The sequence below is a fragment of the Sciurus vulgaris genome, assembly GCF_902686455.1.
Source record: "Sciurus vulgaris genome assembly, chromosome: 14".
In the NCBI taxonomy this organism is placed as follows: domain Eukaryota; kingdom Metazoa; phylum Chordata; class Mammalia; order Rodentia; family Sciuridae; genus Sciurus; species Sciurus vulgaris.
Genome location: NC_136475.1, coordinates 84287239 through 84298297, shown reverse-complemented (window position 1 = coordinate 84298297; position 11059 = coordinate 84287239).

The window sequence follows — 11059 nt, the reverse complement described above, 5'->3', positions numbered from 1 at the left end:
AAAAGTATGGAATATTATTTGGCTTTTAAAAAGAATCAATCCTGCCAATTGAGACACTGATGAACCAGGAAGATACTGTGCTAAGTGAAATGAATCAGACACCCAAAGAAAAACATTGTATGATTTCATTTATTCGTGGAATATTAAAAAAAAAGTCAAGCTTATAATAACAGGATAGAATGGTGGTTAGGCAGAGCTGAGGAGAGGGGAGAAAAGGGAGAGATGGTCAAAGGCACAAGCCTTCAGTGACAGGGTAAACGAGACCTCAGGTACAGCAGGGTAACTGTAGTTAACAATCCTGATTTTTGTACTTGGAGTTTGCCTCAGGAGTGGATCTTAAGTATCCTCAACACACACACACACTAAGTTTGATTGTACTCATCATTTCATAATATGTGTATATATCAAAACATCACATTATATACCTTAAATACATAGTTTTTTTTAATTTTTTTAATCATTCCTCAGTAAATCTGGGGAAAAAGTAGCAACTGATTGATAGAAATTCTATCAGATAGGTAGGTATGTTGTGTAATGAAGATAAACACAGACGGTCATTTTTCTACATTTTTCAGTTTATTTTTAAATTGAATATTTTTATTATTAGTTTATTCATGTCTGCATAGATTTCATAATAAAAACGACCACTCCTACTAGAGAAATGTGAACTATTCAGACCTACGCCTGGTGTGCTTCCACCTACAAGTGCTTGGGAGATGAGTAATTGTTTGGGCCAGTAAGGTTCCTTTTTGGTACATTTGAGAAGTTCTTGGCACTTTTTTTTCTTTTTTTTTTTTTTTTTTTTTTATAGGTAAGTTTTTGTAATTAATTTTTTTTTAAATTTTATTTATCAAGAAATTTGTCAAAACAATATCTCCGCCCTACCCTGGAAGCTGAGGCAGACACCCGTGTCTGAGGTTCAGTCCACGGTGCTGAGGGTCAGGGCACGACTGGGGAGGCCACTCTGCCAGCTGGTTATAGGCCTGAGGCTTTCCAGGAACAGCAAAGTAAAGGTGGGCCTGAAGAGATGGCCAAAGGCCCAAGAGCGAAAGGTGAACAAAGACCCTTTGTGGTCACTGGAATCTCAGCAGCTCACTGACGAGAGCAGATGTGCACATGGGAAGGTCAGAGTCCTGAGCCTGACACTGAGACTCAGGTCGTCCAGTCTGTTGTTTTCCTTTCCTATCTGGAGTACAGAAAAAGTCCTTCAATTCAAAAGTCAATTAAAAAGAGAAGACTCCTAATAAAACGTTTTCTTCTCAGAGCACCTAGACTTCTGAAATGTATAGATAAGGAACTGATCTTTCTTCCTGTCACATCCAGGGGCAAGACAGGCAGAGTACTCCTTCTTTTCTGATGTGGAAGCCACTTCCTGGGATATTCACCTGCATATTGCCCTTGGAAAAATATGGAGTAGAACTCTTCTTTCTGCTCTATGCCCTTCCCCCCCACTGTCCGTTGCTCAGGGCTGTGTGTGTGTTTGTAGGTGGGTGGGTGTGTGTGTGAGAGAGAGAGAGAGAAAGAGAGAGAGAGACAGACAGAGAGAGAGAGTTCTGTTTTGTTTTTTCTTTCTGTTTGTTTGGCATTATAATTCTCTGTCCCTCTTCCCTTATATACTTTTCAAAATTTTGACATGTTAGCAAGTAAAGCTTTATTCTAGGTAAACACCAGAATTCTCCTAAATACTTTTAAAGTGGAACTAGAAGACAGGAACTTGAACAAACTCCATAGAAAACTGACCTTAGGACTTTCAAGATTCAGCACAAAAGCCTCGCTTTTCTCCAAGTTTAGATGGAAAATGAGCAATCTGTGCTGTGCACCACATGACTACCTTATCAAAAATCTCCATTCTAGAACAGGTCCAACACAGCTGGGCTGTTTCAAGGCCGCAGAGAATTCCTGATAATGCCTGTCATGGCTACGTTTGGGTCATTTCTTCAGGGTAAAGTAAGTACAAGTGTCTATCTGAAGTGGAAGCGTCCCTCAGGACCAGAGTTCCATGGGTTTTTCAGATCACAATTTACCAATTACCTCAAGCCTAACTCCTGATGATATCTTTTATTCTCTCTTTGTTTCACACAAATAACAACAACAAATACAAATAACTCCCACTCATGTTCTAAGACGTCAATAGTCTTCATTCGATTCTCTTGGGCTTGGGCCACTGTTAAAGTTTGAAATAAATAGGACGTTTTGAAGTTAAAAAATATGTGCCCAAAGAGATTACATTTGAATTGCATAGTTTAACACTTTCACATGAATTTGTGAGGCCTGTACAGAGGTTATGCTACCAACCCCAACTGCTGTGACCAGAAATTTGCCACCAGGTGAACATTTCTGTTCGAGCAAGGTATCACCCAGGAGGCATGAGGCTCCTCCATGCGTTGTCTTTACTTGCTCAGGATCATATGACTCATCTGTTGAGTCTTGTACACCTTCCCTCGTCCCTTCTCCCCTTCAGGAAGCAAAGCAGGGCCCCCACCACACTGAGGAGCCCATCCTCCATCAGTTGCCTACAGGGCTCCACCATGCTCTCTCTCCAGGAGCAGTTGAGAGTGGGCATGTGGATGCAAGGGCTTTGGAAGTCTCAGGGCGGGAGGCAAGTTTCTGAGCGTGGTATTTTCTAGAAAGCAGAGTTGCCCAAAGAGTGCACATGGAACATGGATTGTTGGCGCTGTGGCCTGTTAAGAGGGATGTGCACACAACTATTCTTGTGTCGGCTGTCATTTAATCAAACTTTAGGAAGTAAAGAGTCAACTGCTCTCTGAATGGTGCTATCGCCTCACCCGGGGACATCTGTATTCACCATCCTCCAGTTAAGTACGACACTTGCCCCCTCTGGAGCACATCCCAGGGGTAACTGGGGGAGGGCTTGGAAACCAGCAGATGCAAGGGCAGCTGAGTGAAAGGGCGCTGCTCCCCGTCTGGATGCCCCATCCTTCCCTCACATTCATTCATCTGACCCTCTTTTCCGCCACCAAAGTTGTTCCAGAAAATGTCCCCCCGACGCCGGGGAAAATGGTCTTCACACAAGTTCTTGGATAGTCGGTGATGACGTCTGCTTCTACTTGGAGACACCCTGCCTGGTTCCTTAGGTGTTGATAAAGCTCCCTAGGGAGGAGCCTGGTCTTCTTCCTGCGCCAAGTATTTGGAGGGCAACCCATCTAAGAGTTTTGCTTTTGTAGCTCCCTGGTAAAGTCTGCCAACTCATCCCTATTTTCTTTCTGTCCTCTTCATCCCTGCCACTCACTGGAAGAGATACAAACCTGGAGGTGGCAGACCTTGGATATGTCCAATGGGTACCTCACAAACCCTGTCTGCTAGATTTTGGCAATTTCGAAAATTGGGGTTTCTCACTCTAGGCTGATAGACTGGACCTGAACAAGCACACTCCACCCTGTCTCCTAAGGACTGCCCTCTGTGTCAAGGAAATCACTACCAGACTCTAGAATTCCCAGTCTCCCTTCAAAGGACATCCTGATGCCATGTTTCCTCAACCGGCTCCTGAAGTGCATGTGTAAATAACCTCCCATTACCCTTTCCTCCCAGATGGCCTGCAGAGTCAATCACAGTTTAAACGCAACGTACATAATGAGTTTTGGGTGCTCGAGGGATTATCAAACTGCAGCTTTGTAGTGATGGCTCACACAACTTCCCTGACTCTGCATTTGCATGTCGTGAGTGTGCGCACTCGTTCTCCGGGTAAGATGAGGTGTTAAAATGGCTAAGTCCTCTTCATCCGTAGAGTTCAAATGTCTTCATCAGAGCTACGCAGTTCTTCAGGATTCAGTATCTGCTCATCTCCAGATTCAAATCCCAACTCTGCTTCCTCTACTGCAATTTGTCAATTCCAACCATACTGATCGACCAATAATATCTTTAAAATCCTCAAACCCCTACATGTGCTATTTATCTGTGCAGAATTCTCCCTGTCCCAACCTCATCTGCCTCACACACCTCAACTACCCTAAACCCTTAGCAGGAAGCACAGTGTCCTTACCTAAGCATTACATGTCTCCCTCAGGGCAAGGAAAACAACCTTTTATTTCTCTTTTTCAACTTTATACTATGTCTCAGGTACTATTCTAAGTGCTATATATGAATTTTCTCATTTGAATTTCACAACTCTTTGAGGTAAGTACAATGGCACGAGGATCTAAGGTATAGAAGAATGAAGTAACATGCTCAAGCTCTCTGCTCTTTACCTGTTGCTGCATAACAAACCACCCCAAACTTAGTGACATAAACCTCACCCACTTTATCATACTCAGGGATTATCATGGGTCAAGTGCAATAGCATAGGTGTCTTTGTACTCCATGATGTCTGGGGCTCAGCTGGACTGACTGGGGTCTTGAAGGGTGGGGCCAGAATCCTTGGGAGTCTCCTTTAGTCGCACGTGTGGCACTTGGGACTAGGCAATGCAAAAGCTGACTTGACTGACTTGACTATCAAGTGGAGCACCCACGGATGGCTTTCCAGAGTGTCATGGCATCTCACAGCTTGACGGCTGTGTTTTTGTAGGCTGTTTTCCCGGTAGGAATATCCAGAGAGCAAAATGAGATGAAGACAGTAGATTTGAACCTTCTCTCCTACTCTCTGAAGGCACTTAAGAAGGGAGTGTGACTCCACCTGTCAGTGGAGGAGTGGGGAGGTCACACTGCAGCAGAGTTCATGGAACGGGAGATATTATTGTGGCCATTTTTGGAAAATGCAGTCTGCTGCAGTCTTAGGGTCTAAAAGTGATAGAGCCAGATTCCTGCATATTTGTTAGCTTTTTTCTCTGAAGATAAAATGTAAGCTCTTTTAGAGCTGAAATCATAGTTTGAATTTCCCACAGTATTTGACAAAAAAATTACAGGCCAAAAGAAATGTTTTTATTAATTATTTAAAAGAAATCAGAGAGGAGGGACAGCTAAAAAGCACGAATTGTGTTTTGAGGTGGTGACAATGTTCTAACATCAACTATGGCGATGGTCATACATGTATATCCTAAAAAATACTCTGAATTGTACAATTTTAATAGGTATATTATGTGGTATGTGAACAAAATAAAATGGATTTAATATTAAAGCAGAAATTAACATAATCTAAGATTTTAAAAATTGAGTATGTTTAATACTAATAAACTTTCTGTGCAAGAAATTCTCAGGGAATTATTCAGGCAGCAATGAACAGACAATTGACAATACCTTCATCCCAGTAGAGAAATAGTGTCAGTAAAGGTAAACACACAGGAGAAGGTGAAATTAATACATCCTGGTTGATAACTCCTTTATATTCCTATGTGATTTAAAACACAACTGTGCAAGAGAATAATTATAAATCTGTGTTGATGGGGATACAACATACAAAAATGTAAAACAGGGAAGCTGAGTTATAGTGGAGCAAAGTTTCATAAACCATTGAAACTATGTACTAATTTTAACTAGAGGGTTATAAATTAGTACACTAACTGTAACCCCCAGGGAAACCACTAATAAAATAACTAAAACAAAACACATACACATACTAAAGGAAACAAAAAAAGGGAACTGAAGTAGTATATTATCAAATACCAATTTAACAAATTTAACACAAAACAAGACAGTAAGGGAGGAATTAAGGAAGAAAAAAAAGAAACAACACGTAGAAAAAAATAGCGGGAATATGTTCTATCTTATAAGTAAGTACTTCAGATACAAAGGTTCAAATCCTCTTCCGGCAGAGATTAGCAGCACCTTATCCCACATAGGCTGTCTACCAGTGACAAGCTTTAAATACACAACACCAATAACTTGAAAGTGAAAGGACAAAGAGAGATGTTCCCTACAAATATAATTAAAAATAGAACTCAAGGGTCTATAAGAATGCCAGGAAAAAAGACTTAAAGCCAAAAATTATTGCATGAGACAAAGAAGGAATTAAATAATTATAAAAGGGCAATCAATCAAGAAGATACAAAATTATAAACACACACATACCTATAGAGCATCAAATTATATGAGGCAAACATTGCCAGAATTACAGACAAAAATATATAATTCCACAATAATAGTTATAGACTTCTGTTTTTCATAATGGCCATAAAAATTTGACAGAAGCCCTATGTACATGTAAGATTACATGAATGGTGTGACTCTACATCATGTAGATCCAGAGAAATGAAGAGTTGTACCCCATTTGTGTACAGTGAATCAAAATGCATTCTGCTATCACATATAACTAAAAAGAACAAGCCATAAAAAACAAGTAAGTAAATAAATAAATAAAAGAAATTTTAAATTAAAGAAATAAAAATTTTACAGAAAATCAGTATTATGATTTGGATACGAGGTATCCCCCAAAGTTTCTGTTAATTGTAGGAAAATTCCGAGGTGAAATAATAATGAGAGCAATGACCTAATCAGTTCATCCTAGTTTGAGTGGACTAACTGGGTAGTAACTGCAGTTAAGTGGAGCTTGACTAGAGGAGGTAGATCACTGGGACATGACCCAGAAGTGTTCATCCTCCTTGGGGCCCCTTTCCTTTTTCCTCTGCTTCCTGGTTACCATGAGTGAAGCAGCATGTTCCACTACGCCCTTCCACCATGATGTTCTGCCTCACCTTGGGCCCAGAGCAATGGAGTTGGTTGACCATGAACTGAAGGTCTGAAACTGAGCCAGAATAAGCCTTTCCACCTGTAAGTTGTTATTCTCAGGTATTTTCGTCACAGCATTGAAAACTTAACTAAAAGAATCAGTGACAAAGTAGAGGACTTTGCTACACTATAAATCAAGGAGACCTGAGACATCTGCAGAACACTCCACCCTATAACAGAATGCATGCTGTTCATGAGTGCAAATGAAATATTCTTCAGGAATATCATATGTGAGTTCACAAAAAAAGTCTCAAAACTTAAAAAGACAAATCAGCTGAGAAAAAGTGCTGTGTTCCTTATTTAAAAGACTTCATATTGTTAAGATGGCAATATTTCTCAAAATTATTTACAGATTAAATGCAATATCTGTCAAAATTCTAATGACCTGTTTTGCAAAACTGGGCAAGACGATCTTAAAATTCCTGTAAAATTGCATGAGGTCTTGAATAGCCAAAAGATCTTGAAAAAGATCTTGAGAAAGATCTTTAATTCCATTTCAAAATTCTGGGTTTATTCTCATGCTATAGTAATTAAAGAGTGTGGTAAGGGCACAAGGGTAGACACAGAGATAAACAGGATAGAATCAACAGTTTCAAAGTAAGCAGTCACACATCTATGCTCAATTGATTTTTTTAACATGGGTGATGAAACCACTCATTAGAGAAATAATAGTCTTTTCAACAAATGGTGCTGGGACAACTGAACATTCACATAGGAAAACAGCTCTGGAACACACTTTCCACCACATGTACAATGTGCTCAGAGTAGGTGACACTAAACATAAGAGCTGATGTGCTTAACCTCCTAGAAACAGGTAGAGATCATCACGTCCATGGGTTAGACAATGGTTTCTTAAATACAATATTAAAGTCATCAGGAAAAAAAAAGAAAATAATAGATCAAATGTGATCAAAATAAAATTGTTTTCACTGTTTTTTGATAGTATCCTTTGCACAAAAGTGAAAACACAATCCACAGAATAGGAGAAAATATCTGCAAATAATTTATCTTATAAAAATATATTAGCATCTAAAATATATGTGAAGAATTCATATGACTCAACCATAAAAAAGAAACAACCCAACGTAAAGATGGGTATGTGACTCAAATATCCATTTCTGTAAAGAAGACATAAGTGCAGCTAGTAAGGATGAAATCACTACGTCAAAGAGATACCTACACACCAATGCTCATTGTAGCTGTGTTTAATATCCAAGATTTGGAATCAGTCTAAGTGTCCATGTCTGTCAGCAGATGAATAAATAAACAGAATGTGGCACATATGCCATATTCCATGTAATGTTATTCAGCCTCAAGGAAGGAAATCCTGTCTTTTGCGACAATGTGGATGAATCTGGAAGACATTCAGTGAAATAAGCCAGGGACACTGAGAGGAGATCTGTGTGACCACAGTTTTTAGAGGAATCTAAAAAATGTATAATTTATAAATGCAGAAAGGGTCTGTTCAGTTCCTTTGCCCATTTATTGATTGGGTTATTTGTGGGGGGATGGTTTGTTCATTTGTTTTGTGTTAAGTTTTTTGAGTTCTTTATATATCCTGGAAATTAACCTACTATCTGAGGTACAGGTGAGGTACCCTTTCTTAGGCTCTCTCTTCACATTCTTGATTGTTTCCTTTGCTGCGAAGAAACTTTAGTTTGATGCTATCCCATTTATTGATTTTACTTCTTGTGCATTAGAAGTCTTGTTAGGAAGTCAGTTCCTGAGCTGACAAGTTGGAATCTTGGGCCTACATTTTTTTTACAGTAGGTGAAGTGTTTCTGGTCTAATGCCTGGGTCCTTGATCCACTTTGAGTTGAGTTTTATGCAGGGTGAGAGAGAGGGGTTAATTTCATTCTACTACATGTGGATTTCCAGTTTTCCCAGCACCATTTGTTCAAGAGGCTATCTTTTCTTTTCTCCAATGTATTTTTTGGCACCTTTGTCTAGTATGAGGTAACATATTTATATGAGTTTGTCTCTGTGTCTTCTATTCTATATCATTGTTATCCTTGCCTGTTTTGGTGCCAGTACCATTGTACAGCATTGTAACAATGCCAATACCATGCTGTTTTTGTTACTATAGCTCTGTAGTATAATTTAAGATCTGATATTGTGATGCCTCCTGCTTTGCTTTTCTTGCTAATAATTGTTTTGGTTATTCTGGGCCTTTTAATTTTCCAAATGAATTTAATGACTGCTTCTTCTATTTCTGAGAAGAACATCATCGTAATTTCATGTAATATGAATTATATCTCAACAAATTAAAAGAAAATGAAACTCAAGAAGTGCCATAAAAATCAGATAAGACCAGAAGAAAAATACTTTCTAGAACACTGCTTTCCCCCTTTCTTTCTCAGTTGTTGTCATAGAAATCTGCCTACGTCGGGAAAACTAGCCTTTGCACGTTCTGGCTCTGTGATCAACCGACAGCAAGCAAACACTCGAAAACATTTGGGGACTTTGGAGCTAGTTTCAGCTGTGACATAAGAGCCATATGACCCTGGGGAAGTCCCTTCATTTTTCTGGGCTCCAGTCACCTCGAATGACACTGTGGTGTCCACCTGCCCAGCACATGGGTTGTGCCTGGTCTGGAGCCAGAGCCTCCATGGGAAGACCATGAGTCAGACCCACGCTGAGTCATCACAAGATGGGCTAGTGGTGAAGTTGGAGGAGAGAGGAAACAATTCACAATTTTTCCTAAGATTTACCCTGAATTATCCTCATCCACGGGTGAAATACTCAAGAATACTATTTTTAAAAGGGTGACGATATTTGGTCAAAATGTCCTCAGAGGAAAGGGAGGTAAGAGCCAAAAGCAGTGTGCCCAAACCACAGGGCCTGCAGAGGGCCGTCCACATCACCAGCAGCAACCCTAATGAGCTCTGGGCAGGACTCTCCCAATTGAATTACATAATACATTTCCGTTTCATTTCATGAATCACAACTTAGGATACAATGTTCCTGGGTTGCAGTTGATATATTTCAGAGATTACCAAAGATTTCAAAAAGAAAAATCTATTTTATTAAACTCATATGTAAAATGTCTGTATGTCAGCCAACTTATTTATTTTCAAATTTGGGATTTTCTTAAATGTTGTAGTTAGAGCTCAATGTCAAGCGAGTTCCCGATAAACCCATTAATGAATGGTAAGACTGCAGTTGCCCCTGGATTTTTCATTCCTCTTGACAGCTCAGTTCCTGGTTCACGATGGTGGGTTTTATTTCAGCTGCCCCCGTTGGGTGAGAGTGAGAAAAGAAATGACAAAACCTCAGCGTATGAAGCAGGGAAAGTTGGACTCAGGAGCACAGCCATGTAACGGGGAGCTAGCTCACTCGGGGACCACAGCCCTGTATGCAAACCTTAGCTCCTTTGAGGATGACAGTGCTGTTGGTGTCCTTCACTTCTGCCTCCTCCTCGCTCAGTACCACATAGGACCTGGAGCACAAGGCTCAGCCGTTGTTAGCTGAGGTTATTCATGGTTAGCTAAGGTTATTTAATCTCCCTAAGCTTCAACGTATCAAGTTGTAAAGTGGAAATAGTAACGGGACATACGTCGTGGAGTTATTGTAAGAGCTAATGATGTGAGGTATGCAGAGTGATTCGTATCGTGCCAGCACCTAGCGAGTCATCAACAAGCACCAGTCATGAAACGCCACTGGGATTCTCCCTTGGAAGCAGCAATTTATGGTGGAATCTGCTTTGGTAAAGACGATCTTTGAGATGTACATCACCACTTCAGTTATTTATTCATCATTTCTTTATGCAATCATTTACCTAAAATCGACTGCCTTTCCCATACGCCAGGCACAATGTTCAATACAAGGGAAACAAAGTTGAGAAAAGTGAGCAAAGTCCCTTCCCTCCCTCTTCTGACTGGGGGACCATGCAAATATTGAAATGCAAGCAGCCTACTCTGGCCAGTGCTAAATGTGAGGAAGGAGAAGAGAAGAAGCCCATCCCCATCTCAGGGGATCCAGAGCAGGGTGCTGGGCAGCTCAGTGCCTTCCCTCTGGGAAATGGCAGGAAGTGTGAAAAGAGAAAAGAGCTACCTGTGGGAGTCAGGCCACTAGCGAAAATGTAAGCGAATTACTACAAAGAGGTGAGATGGGTACAGGCACCTCATTGTTGAATGTCTATCATAAGCCCAGCATTCTACATTTGTCACCTCTGGCGATGGAATTCCCATTTTACATATGAGGAAACAGACCCAGAGAGATATTGTGCCTGGTTCAGCATCATCTAGCAAGGCCCAAACCGCCCAGCTGTCTCCACAGGATCCTATCGCCTCCTTGTGATATTCAACATCCTATAATAAGGCCCAAGTGATTGCTATTGATTAGAAAAGCCAAAGAGGCTCCCTCAGTCTTAAGGACTAATTCACATGGCACCAGTCAGCACTGAACAGCGTGTGGATAGTCTAACCGTGATTTCTTCCAG